We start from the raw sequence: 24,661 nt of genomic DNA on the forward strand, positions 1-24,661 counted from the left end.
TTTCTAGGTGCGCATGCTCCCTTGCGAGTAGCCCCCCACCCGACCTCGCCGCCTCCGTGGGTCACGAGGCGGCAGTAAGCCAATCCAACGGCTCGCCTCTGAGAGGCTTTGGCGCCCCCTCAGGCGCTCGAGCGAAGTGGCGTGGCGTGGGTTTTGGCGGAAAGGGTGGTGTTTTCGACGCTTTCCCTGTGGGTAATAGAAAGGGCGGAGAAACGGACACCCCGAAAACTTTTTGGCAACTTTTAAAGTGTGACAAAATTTATCCCACGCGTGAAGTTGGGCGGAGTATCATCTACTTTCTCGGACGTGTCTTGTAACTTGTAGGGTCTGGAGGACCTTGTAAACGAAGGTGCTTTCCCGCATTTAGCCTTAGGAGCGCTTTCGCAGGTTTTATAAGGCGCATTTGCTGTGTGACAACCGGGACGTCCGTCTCTTGCTCAGACGCCGTGTGGTATCCTAGAGACTTGAAGCTTTGTAGAAGTCCTTAGTCCTTAAGGTGTCAGACTTTTGGTTGGTTATGTTAGACAAGGCTAACAGGGCTGTCTCCGCCAGCCCCTCCCACCCCACACATGGCCCCTCCCACAGCCTGTTTCCCCCCCAAAAAAAAACCCCACCCCGCCCGCCCGCTAAACGGGTCCGTGGAGGGGAAAAGGTTGGGGACCACTGCATGATACTGTATGAACCATCATACTTTATAGACTTTATAGTGGAATGTGACAGATAGACCCCTTCATGGATTGCTGCCTTGTTGTGGCGAAGGGGCTTGAGTAACTCAGAGAAGCTATGGGCTATGTCATGCAGGGACACCCAAGGACATAGTGGAGAGTTCCGACTAAACGCAATCCACCTGGAGTAGGAAATGGCAATGCCACTCCAGTACAGTGGTGCCTCGCATAACGATGTTAATTGGTTCCAGAAAAAAAAACGTTATGTGAAAACATCGTTATGTGAAGCACCATTTCCCATAGGAATGCATTGAAAACCGGTTAATCCGTTCCAATTGGAACGGATTATCCGGTTTTCTCCCCCCGTGGCTTGGATCTGACCCATGGCGGCTACCTCAGCCATGGCTAGACTCCCTAGAGTCCAGCCATGGCTGGGGTAGCCGTCGTGGCTCGGATCCAAGCCGTGGGGGGAGGGTGGTGGGATTGGGATGCCTTTCAGGCATCCCGGGCTTGGATCCCACCAACCGCCGGTTACCCTTTAAGCGGCGGAGACAGGCTGGGGGGTGGACCGGGGAGCTTGAAGCCTCTCCGCGCCGCCTACCCTGGCCGTTCCCGGACTTCTGGAAGTCCGGGAACAGCCTGGGTAAGCAGCGCGGAGAGGCTTCAAGCTCCCCGGTCCACCCCCCAGCCTGTCTCCGATGCCGGTAGCCTCCCCGCGCTGCCTACCCAGCCCATTCTCGGACACAAAGCGATTTTTCCCCATAGGCAAGATCGTTGTGCGATCGCAAAAGCGATGGCAACAAAGCCATCGCTATGCGATTTTTTCGTTAAACGGGGCACTCGTTAAGCGAGGCACCACTGTATCTTTGACAAGAATGCCCCATGATCAGAAACAAAAGGCTAAAAGATATGACGCTGGAAGATGGGCCCCTCAGGTCAAAAGGCGTCCAACATGCTACTGAGGAAGAGCGTAGGACAAGCACAAGTAGCTCCAGAGCTAATGAAGTGGTTGGGCCAAAGCCGAAAAGACGCTCAGCTGTGGACATGCCTGGAAGTGAAAGGAAAGTCCAATGCTGCAAAGAAAAATACTGCATAGGAACCTGGAATGTAAGATCTATGAACCTTGGGAAGCTGGAGGTGGTCAAACAGGAGATGGCAAGAATAAACATAGACATCCTGGGCATAAGTGAACTAAAATGGACAAGAATGGGCAAATTCAGCTCAGATGATTATCATATCTACTATTGTGGGCAAGAATCACATAGAAGTAATGGAGTGGCCCTCATAGTCAACAAAAGAGTGGGAAAAGCTGTAATGGGATACAATCTCAAAAATGATAGAATGATGTCAATACGAATCCAAGGCAGGCCCTTCAACATCACAATAATCCAAGTTTATGCACCAACCACCAGTGCTGAGGAGACTGAAATTGAACAATTTTATGAAGATTTACAACACCTTCTAGAACTGACACCAAAGAAAGATGTTCTTCTCATTCTAGGGGACTGGAATGCTAAAGTAGGGAGCCAAGAGATAAAAGGAACAATAGGGAAGTTTGGCCTTGGAGTTCAAAACGAAGCAGGGCAAAGGCTAATAGAGTTTTGTCAAGAGAACAAGCTGGTCATCACAAACACTCTTTTCCAACAACACAAGAGGCAACTCTATACATGAAAATCACCAGATGGGCAATATCGATATCAGATTGATTATATTCTCTGCAGCCAAAGATGGAGAAGCTCTATACAATCAGCAAAAACAAGACCTTGAGCTGACTGCGGCTCTGATCATCATCTTCTCATAGCAAAATTCAAGCTTAGACTGAAGAGAGTAGGAAAAACCACTGGGCCACTCAGGTATAATCTAAACCAAATCCCTTATGAATACACAGTGGAAGTAAAGAACAGATTTAAGGAACTCGATTTGGTGGACAGAGTGCCTGAAGAACTATGGATGGAGGCTCGTAACATTTTCCAGGAGGCAGCAACAAAAACCATCCCAAAGAAAAGGAAATTCAAGAAAGCAAAGTGGCTGTCCAACGAGGCCTTAGAAATAGCAGAGAGAAGAAGGGAAGCAAAATGCAAGGGAGATAGGGAAAGTTACAGAAAATTGAATGCAGACTTCCAAAGAATAGCAAGGAGAGACAAGAGGGCCTTCTTAAATGAACAATGCAAAGAAATAGAGGAAAATAACAGAAAAGGAAAAACCAGAGATCTGTTCAAGAAAATTGGAGATATTAGAGGAACATTTTGCACAAAGATGGACATGATAAAGGACAAAAATGGGAGGGACCTAACAGAAGCAGAAGACATCAAGAAGAGGTGGCAAGAATACACAGAGGAATTATATCAGAAAGATTTGCATATCCCGGACAACCCAGACAATGTAGTTGCTGACCTTGAGCCAGACATTCTGGAGAGTGAAGTCAAGTGGGCCTTAGAAAGCCTGGCTAACAACAAGGCCAGTGGAGGTGATGGCATTCCAGTTGAACTATTTAAAATCTTGAAAGATGATGCTGTTAAGGTGCTACATTCAATATGCCAGCAAGTTTGGAAAACCCAACAGTGGCCAGAGGATTGGAAAAGATCAGTTTACATCCCAATCTCAAAGAAAGGCAGTGCCAAAGAATGCTCCAACTACCATACAATTGCACTCATTTCACAAGCGAGTAAGGTTATGCTCAAAATCCTACAAGGTAGGCTTCAACAGTATGTGGACTGAGAACTCCCAGAAGTACAAGCTGGATTCCGAAGAGGGAGAGGAACTAGAGACCAAATTGCTAACTTGCGCTGGATTATGGAGAAAGAGAGTTCCAGAAAAACATCTACTTCTGCTTCATTGACTATGCAAAAGCCTTTGACTGTGTGGACCACAGCAAATTATGGCAAGTTCTTAAAGAAATGGGAGTGCCTCACCACCTTATCTATCTCCTGAGAAACCTATATGTGGGACAGGAAGCAACAGTTAGAACTGGATATGGAACAACGGATTGGTTCAAAATTGGGAAAGGAGTATGACAAGGCTGTATATTGTCCCCCAGCTTATTTAACTTATACGCAGAATACATCATGCGGAAGGCTGGACTGGAGGAATCCCAAACCGGAATTAAGACTGCCGGAAGAAATATTAACAACCTCCAATATGCAGATGATATCACTCTGATGGCAGAAAGTGAGGAAGAATTAAAGAACCTTGTAATGAGAGTGAAAGAGGAGAGTGCAAAAAATGGTCTGAAACTCAACATCAAAAAAACTAAGATCATGGCCACCGGTCCCATCACCTCCTGGGAAATAGATGGGGAAGATATGGAGGAAGTGACAGATTTTATTTTCCTGGGCTCCATGATCACTGCAGATGGAGAGAGCAGCCACGAAATAAAAAGACGCCTGCTTCTTGGGAGCAAAGCGATGACAAATCTTGACACCATCTTAAAAAGCAGAGACATTCTCTTGCTAACAAAAGTCTGCATAATCAAAGCTATGGTTTTTCCTGTCATGATGTATGGAAGTGAGAGGTGGACCATAAAGAAAGCAGACTGCCGAAGAATTGATGCCTTTGAATTGTGTTGCTGGAGGAAGCTCTTGAGAATCCCCTGGACTGAAAGGAGAACAAACCTATCAATTCTAAAGGAAATCAACCCTGAGTGCTCACTGGAAGGACAGATCCTGAAGCTGAGGCTCCAATACTTTGGCCATATCATGAGAAGAGAAGACTCCCTGGAAAAGACCTTAATGTTAGGAAAGTGTGACGGCAAGAGGAGAAGGGGACGGCCAAGGATGAGATGGCTGGACAGTGTTTGTGATGCAACCAACATGAATTTGAAACAACTCCGGGAGGCAGTGGAAGATAGGAGGGCCTGGTGTGCTCTGGTCCATGGGGTCACGAAGAGTCAGACACGACTAAATGACTAAACGAAACGAAACGAATGAATGGTTCAGGAAGACTTTATAGTGTAATGTGACAGATAGAAAAGGTCCTTTCCTAGTCCTTGGGAAGCTGGAATGGGAAGTGAAGCTGTGCTCATACAGGGCTCTAAGTGAATTCATTCTCCAGCAATCACTTTGGGATTATGAGAACATTTTTATTACAGTATTAAATCATTGCGCAAGCTGTAGGTTTTCTGTATTTCTTTTTCTGTTGCACTAGCTGGCTATGCTTACAGACACAATGCCAACTATGAACTGATAGATTGTGATAGTTTTCATGTTCCTATTACCTAAAGGCTTTTCAGAACCTCCTCAGTAGACTGGCAAATTCAAGAATTCTACAAGAAAATATTTATTTATTGCTCCATCTATTTAACTCCTTTTGAAGTTACTTTGAAAAATATATATAAAACAAGGCAATTTGTAATTGTTTACTGGTCGTTGACCATAATAAAGTATTTAAAGTATTCAATTTGAAATTTTAAAAAATGTATCTATGTACTATAACGAAGTAACATGAAATGGTACATATGAAAGGTCTTTAAAAATCTACCGTTTTACTTTTTTCCTTTGCCAGATTAGGCCAGATTATTTTCTTTTCTGTTGTATAATTTATTTTAGTTTTCAAAATGATTTGGATTTAGGATAACATTCACTTGGTTTGTTACTTATTTTTATAACTACGCATCACTTCAAATTACTGAATTAATTTCTTGAGCAGTGAGGCTCCCCCTTTTAATTATAGCAAAGGAATCATATCAGTGGAAGCTTTCAGTTGTCTTAAATATTTTAAATTATTAAGTTTAAGGTATTTATTTATTTAAAATATACTACCCAATAGTATGATATGCACTCTCTAGGTGGTTAACAACCAACACATATAAACTACAAATAATAAAACATCAATCATAAACACACAAAAATAATAAATGTAATATTACACAAAATCATGTGTAATATTTTATTTACACAAGTTATACTACTTTATTTTGTAGATTTCATATGTAAACTGAAGAGTCTCTTATCCATCTGACTTGGTATATCTGTTGTATACTGGTTTTGAGGCAACACATTTTATTGTACAGTAATCTTTTAAATATTGATAGCAAGTGACTTCATCTTTTATCTGTCACACTAGAAGGCATTTTACTTGTCTGTTAAAATAAAATAAAACAACCCTGCTCTCTAACCAGTAAAGTGGAACAGAACTCCTATACTAAGGAACACTACTTAGGCTAAGGAAGAAAGGAAACCAGTTTCATAGATGATTAGACATGGAACCTATCTACATATCCTGAATGTTATTTGTACAGACCCAAACAAAGAACAACAACAACAAAAGTCTCTGTTTCTGGAGTGTGGTGTGTTGATGAAGAAGGGGACTCCTTATGGAATCTTAGGACTCAAAAATGTGCCAGTGACTCAAGCAATGCAGTACACCTCTCCATCCTCAAGACAAATAACTTGCTATGAGCTTCAGCCTGGAACCAGAAACTTGTAGTTCAGGCTTCTTTGAGGTGGAGGGGTTCTCTATAGATTGCCGAGGGTTTTTCCCCCCTTAGCTTTTCAGCACATATTTACGGTATTTAACCCTATTCACCACACCAGTAGTATAAGTAGACCAACCCCTTCTCCTCCATGATTTTACGTTGGGGGTGGGGGGCAGACAGGTGGAAAAGTTATGTCATCTGACAGGCTAACATTCCACACTCTCAACTACAGACTTCAATTGGCAGGCTTACTCCAAGGGGTTCCAGGGGCTCTTCCCATGAGGAGTTATACTCCTTAATCACAGTTCCAGTGGCTGGAACACAGTGGCTGGCAGGAAGCAGGGGAAAACACATATTTGTCAATTTCCCTTCCTCCCACAACTCCTTGAAGGATCCCCTATACCCCCCAATAGATTTGTGAGAAGGAATAAGGGACTGCAGGGGAAGGAATATCGAAGGATAGCCCTCCTTCACTGCTCCATCAACACAAACACTGTTCTCAGTTATGTCAACAGTAAGCAGATCATATATAAAACTCAATGCCTGTATGATATGTGGCTTAAAAAAATCTCTTCTCTCTCTTGATTCTACAGCCATCAGTATCTCATTAAGTGATGATTGGCTAATCTCTTCCTTTTTTCCTTTTCAGATACAATTTTTTAAAAAAGTTGTAAGATCAAGCTTCTGTTCCATTCCATATCAAGGAAGTTCCCCCAAGCATGTAGGAATCACTCTCTTATTTTTGGATGTCCATATAAATGATCAACATCTGTTGCTTCAGTGTACATACTGGTGGAATATCATTACAGTAGTAGCAAATACTTAGTGATTGCATAACTGACCAATACCAACAAAGTCTGGTATTTAGTACTATATATTTGACCACAGATGCTTCAGAACTGCAGAAGGATTCCCATCCATGATGCATAAGATTGCCCATGCCAATCCTCCCTTTGATTATATGTTCATCCCAGGGAGAAGAGAGCTTTATCTCTCAGGCAGCCTTGACTTTGGAGTGGGTGCTAGAAAAGATAAGGGAAATCTGTCTTCTGTTTGCTGCATCAGAGTTGCATTCTGGTGAGCCAGCTGAGGCATATGAGAGGCTATGCCTCGTCTAGGGCTATCAGCTCTTTTCCACAAGAGAAACTCTTCAAGCAAGGGACCTTGTGATGAGTCACAAAGCTGTTCCATCTCATTCAGTTTTGTCTTTGACTGGCAGCAGCTGTCCATGTTTTCAGTTGGAAATCTCTTTTACTGGCTGGTGCGAAGAATTGAAGCTGGGATATTTTGCATTTTGGGCATATGTTCTGTCATTGTTAAAGCCTTTTTGTAAGAAGCCTCCCTCTTCCTTTTGTCACAAAATCTTGATTCAGTGTTGTAAACTGTGCTGGAATCTTTCTACTGAGTCTTCAGAGCTCCTTGAAATAGGGGGCCTGCTGTGAGAAGAAGACGTTGCTCACACAGTTTTAGACTGTGGCCTATTTATGCTTTTTGGTTAGAAATGTGGAGCCTAATAAGCTTCTCCTATCAGAGGCACAGGGTCCTAATGACTAGGTGCTGAAGCTTTAAACAACTATACTATGTTGCTTCAAAACAAGTCTTCTAGCTTCTTCAGCCATTAGGTTCTTTTCTGTTTTATATTAATTATATATTTTACTCATCTCCCATTTTTGTCTAAATATGTTTTATTTTAAAGATTGGGTTCCCCAAATATGCTAGTGGTGGTGGTTGTTGTTGCTTAGTCGTTAGGTCGTGACTGACTCTTCGTGATCCAAGAGGACTAGAGCACACCAGGCCCTCCTGTCTTCCATCTTCCACCTCCCGGAATTGGGTCAAATTCATTCTGGTAGCTTCGATGACACTGTCCAGCCATCTCGTCCTCTGTTGTTCCCTTCTCCTCTTGCCTTCACACTTTCCCAACATCAAGGTCTTTTCCAGGGAGTCTTCTCTTCTCATGAGATGGCCAAAGTATTGGAACCTCAGCTTCAGGATCTGTCCTTCCAGTGGTAGTTTCGTCATCGTTTAGTCATTTAATCGTGTCCGACTCTTCGTGACCCCATGGACCAGAGCACGCCAGGCCCTCCTGTCTTCCACTGCCTCCTGGAGTTGTGTCAAGTTCATGTTGGTTGCTTCGATGACACTGTCCAACCATCTCATCCTCGGTCGTCCCCTTCTCCTCTTGCCATCACACTTTACTAACATCAAGGTCTTTTCTAGGGAGTCTTCTCTTCTCATGAGATGGCCAAAGTATTGGAGCCTCAGCTTCAGGATCTGTCCTTCCAGTGAGCACTCAGGGTGGATTTCCTTCAGAATGGATAGGTTTGTTCTCCTTGCAGTCCAGGGGACTCTCAAGAGCCTCCTCCAGCAACACAATTCAAAGGCATCAATTCTTCGGCGTTGAGCTTTATGGTCCAGCTCTCACTTCCATACATCACTACAGGAAAAACCATAGCTTTGACTATTCTGACTTTTGTTGGCAAGGTGATGTCTCTGCTTTTTAAGGTGCTGTCAAGGTTTGTCATTGCTTTCCTATGTGCAAATAGTTAATTTGGTTGTCATTGGGCCCTGACTTATATCTGCTGAACCTCACAAGGATTGTTCTAACATTGCAACATTAAGGAATATTTTTACCCTCTTCATCCTTTGTCATGTAATTGTTCAAGCCAATTTGTCACTTACATGAAAAATTTAAGCAGACTCACATACCCATCTGTGACACCCGCACCCCGGGTCGTGAGGTGATGTTGGGGGTGCCGTCTCGCCCTAAAGCCTCCGTGGGCACCCAGACAGCTCCTATGCCTTTCCCACCCCGGATGTTACATCAGGCAGTGGACACTATGGATTTAGAACGGGGCATGAAGGGGTTAACTATATCGACCCAGACTCCTCAGGTTTGGGCGGGAAGAGGATGGAAGGATCCAGAGGAGGGAGCTGTGGGGGAGGTCAGTCGGAGGAGAGACATTGAAGAGGAAGGATGGGAATGGGTGTCCATCCAAGACCCTTGGACGGGCAAGTGGGAGCAGGTGCGACTCACTAAGAGGGAGGCAGAAGAGAAGAGAAGGAGGGAAATGACAGTTCGGCCCTCTTACTGGGGAGAAAGGGAGACTAGAGAGTGGCGACGAAAGTTGGTTGAAGAGAAGAAGAAAATAGAGAAAGAGAGGGAGGAAAAGAAGTTATGGCATCTAGAGGAGTTGAAGAAACTGGGTTATTACCAGGACCCTGGGATGCCGCCGGGGCAAAGAACCATGTACCCTGGGGATATACAGGGTATGAGGAGACAACACCGTTATTGACCGTGGACCCTGATGACTTCGAACCCGAAGAACCTACCCAGGTTCAGGCTGGTCCATGGGCGTCGAGGTCAAGCAACCCGTTTGATGAAGACTGGGTGCCCCTGTATGAGCCGTTGCTCTCGCAGGAGAAGTTTATTCCCAAATTAGTAGACATTTCTATTCCCTTGCCCAAGTTAATAAACGAAGACAAGTTGTTTGATTTAAAAACGTCTCCTGTTTTATTTGGTTCGGGGGAGGCGAAGACTAATGGACCCTCACACCATCTTCTTCTTCTGACTGCATAAAAACATTAGGTTAATATTGGCCTTTTGGCTGGATAGCTCAGGGAATATGCTACCCAGCTAGAAGTTAGGAATCTGACTCCCTAGTATGTCTCCCATGACAAAAGGAAGACTGTGTAGCCTTGGGCAAGCTGTACAGTCCTAGAACACTACTAAAGAAAAAAAAAGGACCTGTAAATTACTTCTGAATATTCCATGCCTAGAAAACCATAGAATAAGTCACTATAAGTTGGAATTGACTTGATGACATGTTATTTATTATTCAATGTCTGCCATTTAATGTTAGTCACAGTAATTAGACCAACATGATTTGGCATCCCCAGAGTTTCGTGTTTCCCAAATTTTTTAAGATTGTATTTTGTTTGGACTATGAATAAACTTATTTTGTGGGTTTATGTAACAGGTGTTTTTCTTAACTTTGTGTGGAAGAAATCCCAAGTGAGAGGAAATGAGTTCTCTTTTATTTAAATTTCCTGAGATTAGAGGAAGAACACTTGCCAAACAATGCCTCTTCACTTCAAAACCTCTTGTCATAAATTATGCTAGGAGATCTTATTAAAAGTCTGTAAAAATTTCCTATTAAAAATAGTTGATTGCAACCCAGATCATTGCAGCTTTTGTGCTTGCACTGAAATACCACAGCTGTCCTGAAGAAATATACTGAGAGACAAAAGGTTTTGTTTCCTTAGCAATAAATTATTTTTGTGATATCCAGAGTAAGATAAAACTTTCACTTATGTTTGAGTGAAGGAAGATTCTAGTGATAACTTCAAATAATCTTTAAAAAGAATATGAGAATGTAGATGTAGATAGCAAATTAAAATCAGACTTCCTTTATGTTTAGCAAAGCAATTACTTTTGAAGCTTGTGAAGATTATAACCATGGATAACGGCAGAGCTTACAGTTTTTTAAAACTCTCTACACTACTTAAAAGTTGATATTTTCAACTCTGATCTCCTGAAAATATATGAGAAAGGTATTGGTACTTCCTTCACACAAGCTATATAACTATACAGTTATCACTTCCAAGCAGGAAATTGCATCAGATTTCTGGATACTCTATTAATAGTGGTGCTGATTCACAGTACAAACAGATAATAGTCAGACAAGTGTGTGCTCTCTGTGTAGGAAAGAAATTGTGGATGAAGTACGATGAACAGCTGGAATTTTCTGATCATTGCAATAAACTAGACAGAGAAATTTTATGACAATTTTATTAAATGTAGGGCTTTTCTTTCTGAAATTTCCATGTTGTATGTTTCAGGGGCTACTTCCAACCATTTCTGATTATGCCTGTGTGTCTTGCATTGTCGATGTTCTGTGCCATCAAATCACATCTGACTTCATCATAGGCATCCTTCAGTCTCAAGAGACTATGGTAACGTGCTCTATATGGAGGACTTGGAACAGCGTCTAGCGTTTTGACGCTGTATGCGAAGCTGGAGTGTCCTCTCCAGAGCATGAAGCCTGGGTAAAATAATATGGAGGATAGGCTGTTACCCAACCAGCAAATCCCCCCTCTCCCTGTCACTGAAATAGTCCAATGGAAAGGCAAGAGCCAATACAACTGGTTTCAGCGATGTCACAGGAGTTGACAGAATGACATGACCTGCCTCTGGGACTCCGGCTCGAGATTTTGCCTCTAGGTTAACTCCTGAAGCCTTTTCCATGAGTGGATATAGCCACAAGGCAGTGGAGGTTTGAAATCGGAGTTTTCCTTCTCCTAGATGGGCTGCCTTCCAGGCTTTGGACCCTATAGTCTAAAGAATTTTAAAAATGATGGTTCCAAAGCAAAGAAGAACAACTTTCAGAACACGGCCAAAAAGCCCGAAAAACCCACAACAACCAGCAGTTCATCACCTTTATAAATATCTGGTCCAGCAGAGACATTTTGGCCCTCTCTGAGGTAGAGCCATGTTGTCCTCAAGAGACAAGAATCTGGGAAAGCAGCAGAGGCTCGCTGTCAGCATAACCAAAAAAGAGAGAGGAAAAGACCCAGAAGACGGTTCCTCGAGCAAGAGATCCAGGGCGGGGAAGTTCATTCTAACTTGCTGCTTATGTTGCATTTGTGTCTCTCCACCGAAATCACCAGCAGGGCTGGCAATTGATGACAACTCCAAAGAGGGAAAAGAGTCTGAGGCATAACACCATCACCAGGTAAAGTATTCTAACAGTTTGGGGACTGAAATAGGTGGCAGGGAAGGCCAGGGAGTCCTCTGGAGGCGGAGGCGGCTTTCCCGTGTGTGTGTGTGTGTGTGTGTGTGTGTGTGTGTGTGTGTGTGTGTGTGTGTGTGTGTGTGTGTGTGTGTGTGTGTGTGTGTGTGTGTGTGTGTGTTAGATCAGGCCTACCAGAGAAGACCCAAGACCTTTTGTCGGATAAAACAACTGGGGTCAGGAAACCTATGACAATCCTAACAGGACTCTCAAGTTATGTGAGATATTTAAAGAGTACTGTAGTTTTACCACTGCCATTCACTCCAGTGGGTTTGCATGGCCAAGCAGGGATTTGAACTGAGGTCTCCTGAATCCTAGTCTGTCACTCTAGCTGCTACACCACAATGGCTCTCTTGTATTAATAGCAGCTTTTATTCCTGAGTGCCTTGTTGTGGCTAAAACTACAATTCCGTACAAGCAGCAGATTTCATTGAACTTGGTACGGCTTAATGCTGCATTTATGTGTACAGAATTACTCTGTATGAGTGTGAGCTATCAGTTAAGAATTTCTCCATTTCAGTCCTGCCTCAGTGGTCAGATAGCAATTATCATGTCTCTGTCCCTCACACTAACTCAAAATCTGTGTTAACATTTTTTTATAGTAAGAAGGGATGAAGTAATGTTCTGAAGACAGAGATTTCAAAAGCACAGTCTTGGTTATGAAAACTGCTGTTCACTGAGAGGAGAGGAAAGTAATTTCTGCTAACTTTCCTTTTGTCATACAGCTCACTATCCTCACTGAAAATCTTCCCAGAGAGTTGTGAAACTGTCTGCGACAGGGTATAGGTGTGCGCAGGATTTTGCAGTTTGAAAGCTTAATTTGCCTTTCTCTCTTTCCAGGACTGGTGTTCTTTCCCAAGTCACCAGCCGTTTCATTTTCAAAATGAGTCATTACAAACATTCCTAAAAGGCTTTATCGCAGTCAATGGACATCAAATATTTATGCTCAAAAGTACTGTGTAAATCTCAACTGTTCATCTACACCCTGCTTAAATCAGTGGCAACTCTCTAACTTCAAATAGCTGTCAACCCACCACTTTAGTGTAAGAATTTTTAGGCATACCAAACTAATCTTCAGACGTATGCCTGAAGTAAAGAAAAGCAAAATGTGCTTATCAAATATTTTATTTGCAAGCAAACCAAAGAAAATTGTAATATGTTTGTTATTTCTATGCAGCAAAATATTCAAGTGAATCAGCATTAAAGGAATGTTCTGTAATCCATAACTACTTTAGCAAATGTTGTATTACAGATACCAGGGGCAGGGAGACAGGGTGGGACGCTAAAGCTATGTATATTCTGTCTTTTCTTAATAAAGTATATTTGTAGTTTTCATCAAAATATTTTATATGCCTGTTCTAAAAAGTGGAATATAAAGAATAAATGTGTCCATTTTTGCTACTTTTAAAGTAATTTTATTGGCTCAGTGTGATAGCTGATACTTGTAGACCTCTTTTAAGTAAATAATGGAGGCCTCATTTCAGATTATTAACTCAGGTGGCATAATCTGAAATAATCTAAATAATACAACTACTGTATAAAACATAGTCTTTTTGCTGGAGACTTGTCTTGACCAAATGGGCAGTACTGTGTTCCGTCTGTTTAGTCTTGGAATTTTAGAACTTGCAATCCTCAACAACTACTGACACACAACAGAAAATACAACAGAGATAAGGAGCAGCAGCTTGTCACAGATCTAAATGGCTGCTGTGCACCCATATTTACACTGGCATCATCATCAAGGGATCCAGCAATGTGAGCCGCAACATCAGGGGCCAATTTACTTTTTTCTCTTCTGATGTGATTTCACCAGGAACTTAATAAACATGCTTGTTATATAAGATGTTTGTTAAATGCCCTCCCAGTATGTAATCTTTGAAAGAGCCTATACTGGGGCTCCATAGAGCATCTGAGGAAGCAGTTTATCTTTATGCAGTTGTATTAAAGGCACCACAATTTTTCCACCTGGTCCTGTTAGAGAAGGTGTCTCCAAACTTTTGACTGTGAGGGCCATGCCGGATATTTCCAACATTTTTAAGGGCCGAAGGAACAGGCCAAACTGCCCACCCACCTGCCTGCCCCCCTGTACGCATTGACACCCGCCCACTTCCTACATGCATTCCCACACGCCCACACGCATGCTCACACGCCTGCCAACCCTGCCCCCCTCCACACACATGCGATTTTTTAATAATTCTAATCGGTAAATGTATATATTAATATTTTTAAAGACCTTATAAAGTTTAATATATGAATTGATAAAGGTAATATGAATTGATGAAGGGATCAGTTGTTAATCAAAACTAAAAGTAACAATGTGAATACAAAGCACTTCAGATGTCTTACGTTACAAATTACTTGTTGTATCAAGAAAGTTTAATTCCTTTGGTGTGATAGGCCAAAAATGAAGCTTCTGAGCTTGTGCCAAAGCCTTTAAAGAAAAGGAAAGGAAAAGAAAAAAAAGTGAGGAAAATATTTAGTTATTTAACTGCCTTCTTTTCTGAAGAAAATTCTTCTAGGTGGAGTGCATTACTTGGATCTGGCTCAAGCTGTCCCCATAAACTATTCTTATTTATTACTGATAAAGTGCCAGAAATGTGCCTGGCCACTACACAACAAATAAAGAAGACAAGACTCATTCAGCTCCTTTCAGGCAAAGAGTGGGATGAGAAGGAAAAGACAAGACTAAATATATGCCCATATCTAAGAAGGTGCTCTTTCCTGCTTTTTTGCTTTGGTTTTTTTTTAAACAATAGTAAAAAGGTATTGAATTAAACAATAAACAGAATATGCTAAAGGAAATCTGGATGGAAGGGAGGTTTCAGACGGTTGTAAAGATGAAAGTTGAGGGGGATCACAAAGAGAAAGAGAAAAAGGACATTCAGGAAACGAACCAATTAAACATGAAAAAACAAAAAGAAGAAGAAGGAGGTAGTAAAGAGTATTGCAAGATTCAAAAGAAGTATTGAATAGGAACTTGAAAAATAGTAGTAGAAAATTTATGCTGGATATACAGTAAAATGAGAAGTTAGTAAATGGAACTGAATTGTTGGGGGCACTCAAAAGTATTTTGCTATAGCACAACAGTAGATTGCACCCAAAAACAACTTGTAAAGGTATACTGGCAACACATTTATGAACAGAAATTGAGAAATGAGAGTCAGTCAAGACAGGAAATATAATAGTCAAGACAGGAAATAGATCAGAACCATTATACCAGAAATAGCTTGAAAGGGATTTCTCAAGGGGGAAGCAATTCATTTAATCATAATAAGAGTAATATTAAGTGTTTAACCTTTTAAAAATGTATCTCAGTAATTCTCACAGCAACTTTGCATGGCAAATATTTTCAGAGAAATCGCTGTGTTTGTCTAGTTCAGCAGGGATAACAAAATCAAAAGTAGGCCAACATCGTTAAGACTATTTAATTGTGATCATTTAGAAATTACAGCAAGACAGCTGAAGTGGGGCCTCTTCATTCCCTGTCTTCCAGAGACCTGGATTCGATGTTATCCATAAGTTCCAGTTTGCCTCTGGAGGCTTAAATAAAGATTGGGGCTTTTTAGCACATGTTATCTATTAGTAATTGGCAAAATTCTGGCCTCAGCACAACCAAATGATTCTTTAAAACAAAAGTCATTTGTATCTGTACTTAAAAGACAATAGCCTAACCACTGTCTATCAAACCAATAAACAAGCTAATTATTCTGCCAATTGCTAAGATGTGTATAATCAATACAGTACTTCAAATGTTCCTTAACTATGTTAATGATGCCATTGGCATCTTCTGTACCCCATTTCACTTGATTCCTTCTGCATTTGCCTGGTGCACTGTACAGTGGTGCCTCGCTAGACAGTTAGCCCGCATGACAGTTTTTTCGCTAGACACTGACTTTTTGCGATCGCTATAGCGATTCGCAAAACAGTGATTCCTATGGGGGAATTTCGCTGGACAATATTTGGTCCCTGCTTCGCAAACCGATTTTCGCTAGACGACGATTTTGACAGCTCCCTCTGCACTTGCAAAACAGGTGTTTTCGGGACCTAAGCTTCGCAAGACAGTGATTTAAACAGCTGATATGGCCGATCTTCGCTTGACAACAACGATTCTTCCTCATTGGAACGCATTAAACAGGTTTCAATGCATTCCAATGGGGAAATGCTTTTCGCTAGACAATGATTTCGCTAAACAGAGATTTCAGTGGAACGGATTATCATCGTATAGCTAGGCACCACTGTATATGTAAAATTGTGTCCAGAATACAATATAATACTGCAGGTATTTTAGGAAGTGGACTGTAATCCACATGAAAGCTCATACTGAGATATATTGCTTATTCTTAAAGATGTCAACACTTTTATTTTTTGATGTTTTTGTTGTATTTTTGTTTTGCATATGGCAAATAGTGTTCCTACTTTCATGGATATAGAAGTGAGGCTGAACTAGAGTTTTGCCATTTGTAGCTAACTGCATGCCTGTGGGCCAACAAATGCATGAAACGATGCACTGAAAACCAATTGTATACATTCAGATATTTATTGTTTAACTCAGAAGTATATTCCACCTAGTATACAACCTAAACATTTCTTTGTGTGAGCCTTATTTATACATGACCTTAGTTTATCCAACATGCAATCAAAGGTTCCATCGTTGTTTTCCTCACGCAAACTGAAAATCTCCCCTCTTCAGAGTGATTGTTTTCTGTATGAGACAAACAATGAGAGAAGCTGGTGGGATAAGGGGCAGTTTAGAGATGTGATTAGAGATGGGTACAAACTGCTGGTTTGGTAGTTTATGCTGGTTTGTTTTTCATCCAAAGAGGGTTTGGTGTTTCTCAGCCCACCTCCTTCCACAGATGCCCACCGGGAAGTACCAAACACCTGTTCAGATGAAAAACAAATTGGCATGAATTACTGAACTGTTAGTTTGTTCCATGAAGCCATAAGCTTGTCATTCATTTTGCCAGCAAAGTATTTCCTTTTATTGTATCAGTTGCTACAGAGGGAAATACATTACAATTCACCAGACAGTATCACTTGAATCCAGGCTAACTGAAAGAGGATTCTCCCACATGAGCATGCTTTTACCTTGAAATGTTCAGGAGAGGCCATTTTCTCAGTTCTCTCACCCTCAAAGCACATGAGGTGGGCACATAAAAGAAGGCTTTTCAGGATCTGGAGAGCCCTAACAAGGAAGGTTAAGTGTTTTGACAACCAACTGCTTACTGCAGGAAAAAAATTTTTATAGCATGTCCTTTCTTTATTAATATTTTAAGGGTGTTTTACATTAATTGCAATTTAATATTTGAAATTGTTTTGTGTTTTATTGATACATGTTTTTCCAGCCCTAGTGTGAGCTGCCTTGAGCCCCATTTTGAGGAGAAAAGTAAGATATAAATCTACTAAATAAATTAGTGATTTATATACTGCTTTTCACCAAGCTTTTTTAAAAGAAAGCACAATGTTTTTATCTAAATGTTTTAGTTTTTATATAAATGTTTTATACTAATTCATGGAAGCTCTTACTTATTGGAAGATTTTAACAAACTATCCATGCCTGGTGTTGAAAAGGTAACAGTATTGGTGCCATGTGAGCCTCTTTGGGGAAGGAACCCCATAAATAGTGGGGTATGACTAAAAAGGCTTGTTCTTAGTTGTCATTCACTCTGCTTTGGATGATGTGGGTCTTTGAACAAAAGCCTCTGAACCACCCTTGAGTCTTTGGAACGCTTGTTGTGGAAGGAAGCTATGGCTTCCTTTCACAAGGCTTCGAAGAATAAGCTCTAGCTGCTTTAAATGTTGATGACCAGAACTGGACCAGAAACCAAAATGCCTACTTCAGAATTTGTGGTATGTGTTCACAGCTGTGGTTGTCAGTCAGCAACTGTGTGGCTGTATTTTGAACAATGAGTGTTCAAGTAGCCCTCCGACTCAGCCTGTGGTACAACACATTCCTGTAGTCAGTCCTAGGTGCTATCAGACCGTGGATAATAATGAACTTTAAAATACTGTAATGCTCCTCTGTACAGAGTAGACTTTGTCTAAAAGGGCAGGGTAGAAATCTAATAATAAAAATAAATAAATAAATAAAAAATAAAGAATAACTGTTGTGGATTCCCTTTGAGACCCCATCTGCCTGTTTATCCCTCCTGTGCCCTGAACTGTAGAAACTGTTGTTTTGGCTTTGGCCTGTTATCTGGTCCACAGACTCAGAAGATGACTACATGGGCATTTAGTCTGCTGTTTGATACGCTGTAGTGACAAGCTGGTTCAGTTCTAAAGATGGCAATCAGATGATGTCTTTGTTGGAGTGAACCAGCCAGCCCCCAGAGTGATTTGCACCTTTCTAACCCATGTCAGAAATTTATGTGTTTTTTTTTTTGGTGAAGGTAATCCCACTCTGTTTTGGTTCATTCCCATTGTGTGCAATCACTGGAAATGAACAAAAAGAAAGTCTTCATGTTTGAATTGGCAATACACTAGTGTGAAATGGCTTAAGAAGAGAGCAGAAATGGGAGGGGACAATGAGGGGGATTTTTGTTTGCTTTACTTGACCAACGTTTTACTGGACCTGTAAGAAAAAAGACAACAAAAATCCTCCTGTCTCCTCCTGCTTCTGGGAGGAAGTTTTCCATTTGGCTTTTATTTTTTTGAAATATTGCAGTGCATACTGCACATACTGTTCTATTACACTTAAAATCATGAAGCAGCTCTCTTTCTAGGCCACTTTACAATACTGGCAAATTGACAGCTGGCTGGTGAAGACCTAATAGGGTTGTTTAGGGTCCATATGACTTTTGGATGTGAAAATCGCACCAAATAGCATACCCAACCTCCTAGCAATGCTATTTAACCTGCTCTAAAACAGGCATGTAGACATGGCCTTGTTCCAGCTCACTGTCCTTTCAGGGACTAAGATTTCATCTTGTGTACTTCAAAAGGATTCTGCATTGAGTAAAATACTCCTGGCACACAACAGGAGATACCATTGTGGATACATACAGTACTGTATATGAAGTCAGAGGACCTGAAAGTGGCGCTGCGGGTTAAACTGCAGAAGCCTCTGTACTGCAAGGTCAGAAGATCAGCCGTCATAAGATTGAATCCACGTGACGGAGTGAGCTCCCGTCGCTTGTATCAGCTCCTGCCAACCTAACAGTTCGAAAGCATGTAAAAAATGTGAGTAGATAAATAGGTACCACCTCAGTGGGGAGGTAATGGCATTCCGTGTCTAGTCGCGCTGGCCACGTGACCACGGAAACTGTCTTTGGAGAAACGCTGGCTCTATGGCTTGGATATGGGGATGAGCACTGCACCCTAGAGTTGGACATGACTGGACTAAATGTCAAGGGGAACCTTTACTGCAAGTTCAGATCTTCTTCGTATGGAAGAACAGAATGCCTAAGGATCAGGAGTGGATAAAATGCATCCCATGTAGCCCATAAGTCCAGCATTTTTTCTTCCCCAGTCCTCCCCAGCTACCTTTTGTTTTCTGATTAAAATAGGAAAGTGCAGTTCCAGAAAGACTCTGGAAGTAGAAATTTACCCTTTAAGTAGTCACATACATCCTGACATTTTAACACCCCAAAACACACATTTTTCAAAATTCCAAGTAGACATCTATCCACAATCATGTTCGTTTTTTTCTGGACTTGGGCATTTTGGATGGAACCCAGAGGGTCCTGGATACATACAATTGGCCCCAGAAGCACCCAAGCTGCCTGCCTCTGCTTTAGATCATTCCTAGCCTGTGACCAAGGGGAACACATTATTTAGCATTTTTTTTTTTTGCATTTTGGTATGCATTTAGAAAAAACATTTACTGTAGTGAGGAGATTTGTCAGGAATGTCAGTGTCTGTGTCTGGTTGAGTAGTAAGCTATCAAACTTCTGTTTCATCTTACTATTACAAAAATGTTTTTGACACCATCTAAGCACATTTAAGCCTAACTGATATCCAATCATACTTAAATGTTTCCAACTGATATCAATAAGAGTTGGAAGTGCTTAGCTGTGGCTGGCTTGTGCCCTTTGTAGATTCTTGGTGAGTGATATTGTCAGAGGGCTGAGATGTATCACATTGGTCTTTTTTTTTTTAAATCATATCTTGCCAAATCAAGCATTTGCTCTGAAATGACACCAAAGTGAGGACAACACTTTTCTCTGCTAGCATTTCAGACACCAACCACTCAGTTTAAACCTTACTTTTGTGAGAATTAAAGAACTGCCCTAGATATTCTGCCTCCTAACTCCTTAAACATAAATAAATCACTTAAGCAGGGTCAAAAGAAATAAAGGCCATGCTGGGTTCAGAGTTTGTAGGTCTCTGCATTTATCAGGTAGAAATATGTTACATTTCAGTATTTCATAAAATTCCCTTTTATGAAAAAAGCATTAATCTTTGCTTGTCCTTCTAAAACTCTTGATTTCTCCAATGAAAGAAATGAATGATGACACTGAATCAAGAAATTGTTTGAGGCTGGGTCCCCCCGCCTTTTTTTTTCCAGGACCACCAGGACTTTCACATGCGTTTTCAATTTCTATAAGGATGTGATTATCTAGTGGGCATGTTTTACTCCTACGGCATATACTGCAGATCAGTCAGCATAGTGTACTGGTTTGCAGAGAGAGATCAAAATAAGTTCAGCTTCTCACTAAATCTGCTACATTAACTATTATTTGCACATGGCTGTCTACATAGCTTTGGGATTTTAGAATCAGCAGAAACTCCATTGTTCATAAACTATCCAAATGCTAGGTCCATTGCTGCATTGGGGAAATATAAGAACAGTAATGCCCTTTTCAACGTTTTCATTCTCCAGACATTTTGAATATTTCCCATGTTACTTTGGAGACAGTGAAATTGTCATTGTCACTGTCTAGATCACAGGTTTCCAACTTGGGGTTCAGGAAGTGTTTTCTGGGAGGTTGCTGCAGTTATTTTTAGTTGCAATTACTTCTATGTTTATTATATTGAATATGGCATACTCATTTCATTTTAATTCTCTTAGCCCACAGATAGATAATTTTACTGAACTGGAATTTCAGGCAACCTAGAATTCTTAGTTATTTCTGTAACCCTTTGGGTGTATTTTCCTTTTATGCATGCACATCACACCTACCTCCTCTGAAAGAGCCATTCTCGCACACTCCTCTCTGCTCCTCTGCATCCTCTTTCAGAGGATTGACATCTTCCCTTTGGACCAGGGAGATTAGCCTGACTCAAAGAGACCTGAATGAGACAAGCGTGCAGTTCACGCCAGGAACACCAACACTCACAATGAGGGCAGGACTGAAAAGGTGTTGCCATTGCAGCAATGCTGCCTTTTGCTCCACATACATCTCTGTCTCTTCTGGGTGTGGTGATGGCGGTGCAGTGAAGGGAAAGGGGACCTGGGCAGGGAGCTGCTTCCAGGCCTCACCTGGATTATGGAAGTGGAAGTCCAGAGGGGCAAAAAAGAAGAGGGGTGAGAACCAGGGAGGTGCTGTGGCATGGGGTGGGGCTTGTGGGGCAGGTATTTGTTTGGGCTTGAGGAGGAAGGGCTCTTCATTGAAGAGGGGTATTTTGGGGGGGGGAGACATGGAAGGAAGGTTGTTTCCACCTCCAAAAAAGTAAATTAAACTCAAAATGAACTGACATTTTTTCCCTTCTCAAATATTATCCGGTAGGGACAGATATACAGCTCCTCCATAGTTACATTAATATTAATATATTAGGGTACAATTATATTCTGAAAAAAAATCTCTTTATAATGTGCATTCTTTACCCCATTAAAATAACTTTTTATGCAGATTTGGGGGTGGAGTCACAGTTTATTTGGATGTTATAAAAGGGGACTGCAACTGGGATTGGGAAACATGGGTCTGGACTGAACACTCATTGGTGAATGTTCTACACAAATGTTAGATAATTTGCTTGTCAATTCAAAACTCATGAACTGTACCCAATTGCCCCTACAGATGGGGCCTGCAGTCCACAAAAGTTCGTGCCAAATGCTGTAAAACGTATTAGTTTCTCAGGTGGCAAAATATTCTTTGCTACAAACTACTAACTAACCCACTCTTCCATATTTGAAAATGGAAAACTATTAATTCAGCGTTGCCCAATATCAAGTTCCTACCTCTTTAAGAAAAATGAAGCCACGTAAGAGGTAATTCCATCTCTGCTTGTGAATGACAGCTTCTGCATATACGAGTAGTCTCGGCAGTTGTTGCCAGTTCAGTACTGTCCTTCAGCTTCTGTGGTTTGCTGCAGCTGGAAACTTGGCGGAAGTATATGAAGAGAAATTCAAACCAAAACTTGACATTTGGAAGCACCCTTGTTTAGTTCTGCTAGAAACAATGACTTTAGAAACTACTCCTCCTTATGAATCAAGCATTCTTTGTTCAAGTCAAGGCACCAGAGTACAATGAATGAACATATCAGATAAATTCTTCTAATAACAGGCAACATCAAGAGCATTAGAGGCAGCTAACATCAAGTCTTCCATAGATCATGTTGAGGGGGCATAGAGTACAGTGACATAGGTGCAATGTAGCCTGTTCTTCTCTACACTCAACAAACTGTGATGGGAGAAAAAAACCCATTTTCTTAGTTTTCATGGGTTCTGTCAACTCCAATCCATAGCCTATAAAAGGACTTGCAAGTAACTTAATTCACCATGTGACTAGGCATTAGACTTTCTGGGTTTTTTTTTTATCCATTTCAAGGGGTGGGTAGTTCTTAATTAAGCATTCATGAACAGGGTGTGCCCACCATTTAAATTTTTGTATTTTGTTTTATTTTATTTATACACTGCCATTCTACCTATAGGAAACTCAAAGCAGCTCAAAATCAGCTGAAATAACGTAACAGCCACAGTTAAAAACATAAGGTATAATATTAACAATTCGACTCAAAATAATATTAAAACCACCATTAAAAACACTGATTTTTTTTTTAAAAAAGGTTGCTGAATTCAATAAATGCAGCATTCCTAAAACCTCAACTTGTCCAAATTGTTTAATAAGCCAACCTGAAAATGAAGGTTTTTGCCTGCTGGTTGAAGGACAAGAAGGAAGAGGCCAGCCTGGCTTCCTAGGGGCAATGCATTCCACAACCTGGGTGCAGCCATTTCAACCTACATAGGTGGCTTTGTAAAAATATATATATTAAATAAATGTCCTGCTCATTCTTGCCGGTTATAACTAACAGGAAAATTTGTTTATTTCTTAAATGTCAATGTTGTCCAAGGGGTCCGTGTGATGAAGAATAATTTTATCATAGATGGGGAAGCCTTATAAAACATATTTCAAATACTGTATGTATTAAAAAGTCCTTTAAGACTAACTTCATGTTTTTATCAGGGATTGTAACAGTAACACAATTTATGATCAGCATGGTCTCAAGAGAGAACCAGAACTATGGCTCCAGACTCAGGAGGTCCAACTTTAAAAAGAAGAAGAAGAAAAAGGCAACTCCCCCCCTCCCGCAAAAAAGGATAAAATTAAAGATAGGGATTTGGGGAGCACTGCCTGATTAGAGGAGCTGCAGAGTTCATAGGTCGAAGTTCCAAGTATTTGCTCTGTGGCAAGACAGTGAGTAAAAGAGGAGCACCAGAAGCTGCCTTATACCAAGACAGATAATTGGTCCCCCTCACATAGTATTGTCAGTGCTGATGGGCAAAAGGCCTGCAGGATTTGTGGCAGGTTTCTTTCCTAGCTCTACCTGAAGAGCTGTAAATAATACCTAGTGGTCTCCTGTTCGCCTTGTATGCTCATGAGGCTGTGGTGTAGCTTTAAAATCAGATGGCATTTGTATGGTGAGAAATACTGTGCTTTTTTAGGATGTTGCTCTCATAAAGCTGGGAAGAAGGATATTCAAGGACATGATTGTTCTGGAAGCTAGAAAGAAATGAGCAAAAGTAGCTGAGGTCCAAGCAAGAACAATTCAGATACTTGGCCAAAGCTTCTTAGGGTTCTTCAGATTTCAGTAAACGTGGCATTAATAGATTTCAATTAAAAGTGCTCAAAGAGCAACTTAACGGACTTGCATTTGACTATTCCTCTTAAAAAAGAAATACAATTGATTTCACAGTCAACAAGTACTTAGTTCTTGATGTAGTTCCACCAGTACTGAGAATCTATCTTTATGTTTTCTTCAGGCCATCAAAAGTATTAGGTTTAATAGTAACATGTATGTCTGAACATTCTTAAAAATACACACTACTTTGCTGAAATTGCAAATTCATATAATTTGCAGACAAAACATCTACAATCTAAGCTTCTGGAATTTTCTTTTGTGCTTTCTCTTGCAAGACAAGAGTTGTTGTTGTTTTTTTTTAAAAAAAGATCAGCCATGACATTTGCTGAGAAGCAAGCCAAATATTTAATATGGAAGTGCAAACCTTCCTGCATTAAACAAGTAATGGTGTCCTTGCAGTGTTATGTCATTACAAAGGCTTGGACAGTAATTTAAGCAGCTTGCTTGTCTATGAGTATGCTGCGAAATATATCTTGTGACATGACCAAAGTCTCTGGAAAACCTTACATTTTGAAAGAGACATAAACAGTTTTCAAATGGGCCCTATATGTTATAAGCTAGCCATCTTCCCAATACAACAATCTGTCTTGTCCTTGTGGACTGAAAGGCAAATAAAACTTAGAATTTAGCTGGCAAGTACTGTTGGACCTAAGAAGTTCTGCATTTAAACTTTCTTAACACTGCCATCCATTAAGTATTTCACATCTTGGCAAAATGTAGCTATTTGCTGTTCCATATTCTATGTATTCCATTAAAAGTATGTTTTCTATAAA

The 24,661-nt window shown here is 40.9% G+C and overlaps 1 long non-coding RNA gene across 1 annotated transcript in view; it reads right to left on the reverse strand.

The window, feature by feature from the left end:
• Positions 1 to 7,370: 7,370 nt before the first annotated feature.
• Positions 7,371 to 24,661, reverse strand: part of LOC140703116 (uncharacterized) — a 71,433-nt gene continuing 54,142 nt past the window's right edge. The window contains exons 2-3 of the long non-coding RNA XR_013540903.1: positions 21,988 to 22,128; positions 7,371 to 16,748 (exon numbers count right to left, since the gene is read on the reverse strand). This is a non-coding gene — a long non-coding RNA (uncharacterized LOC140703116). The remainder of the gene's footprint in view (positions 16,749 to 21,987; positions 22,129 to 24,661) is intronic.

Source organism: Pogona vitticeps, chromosome 1 (genome assembly GCF_051106095.1).
Source record: "Pogona vitticeps strain Pit_001003342236 chromosome 1, PviZW2.1, whole genome shotgun sequence".
Taxonomy (NCBI): domain Eukaryota; kingdom Metazoa; phylum Chordata; class Lepidosauria; order Squamata; family Agamidae; genus Pogona; species Pogona vitticeps.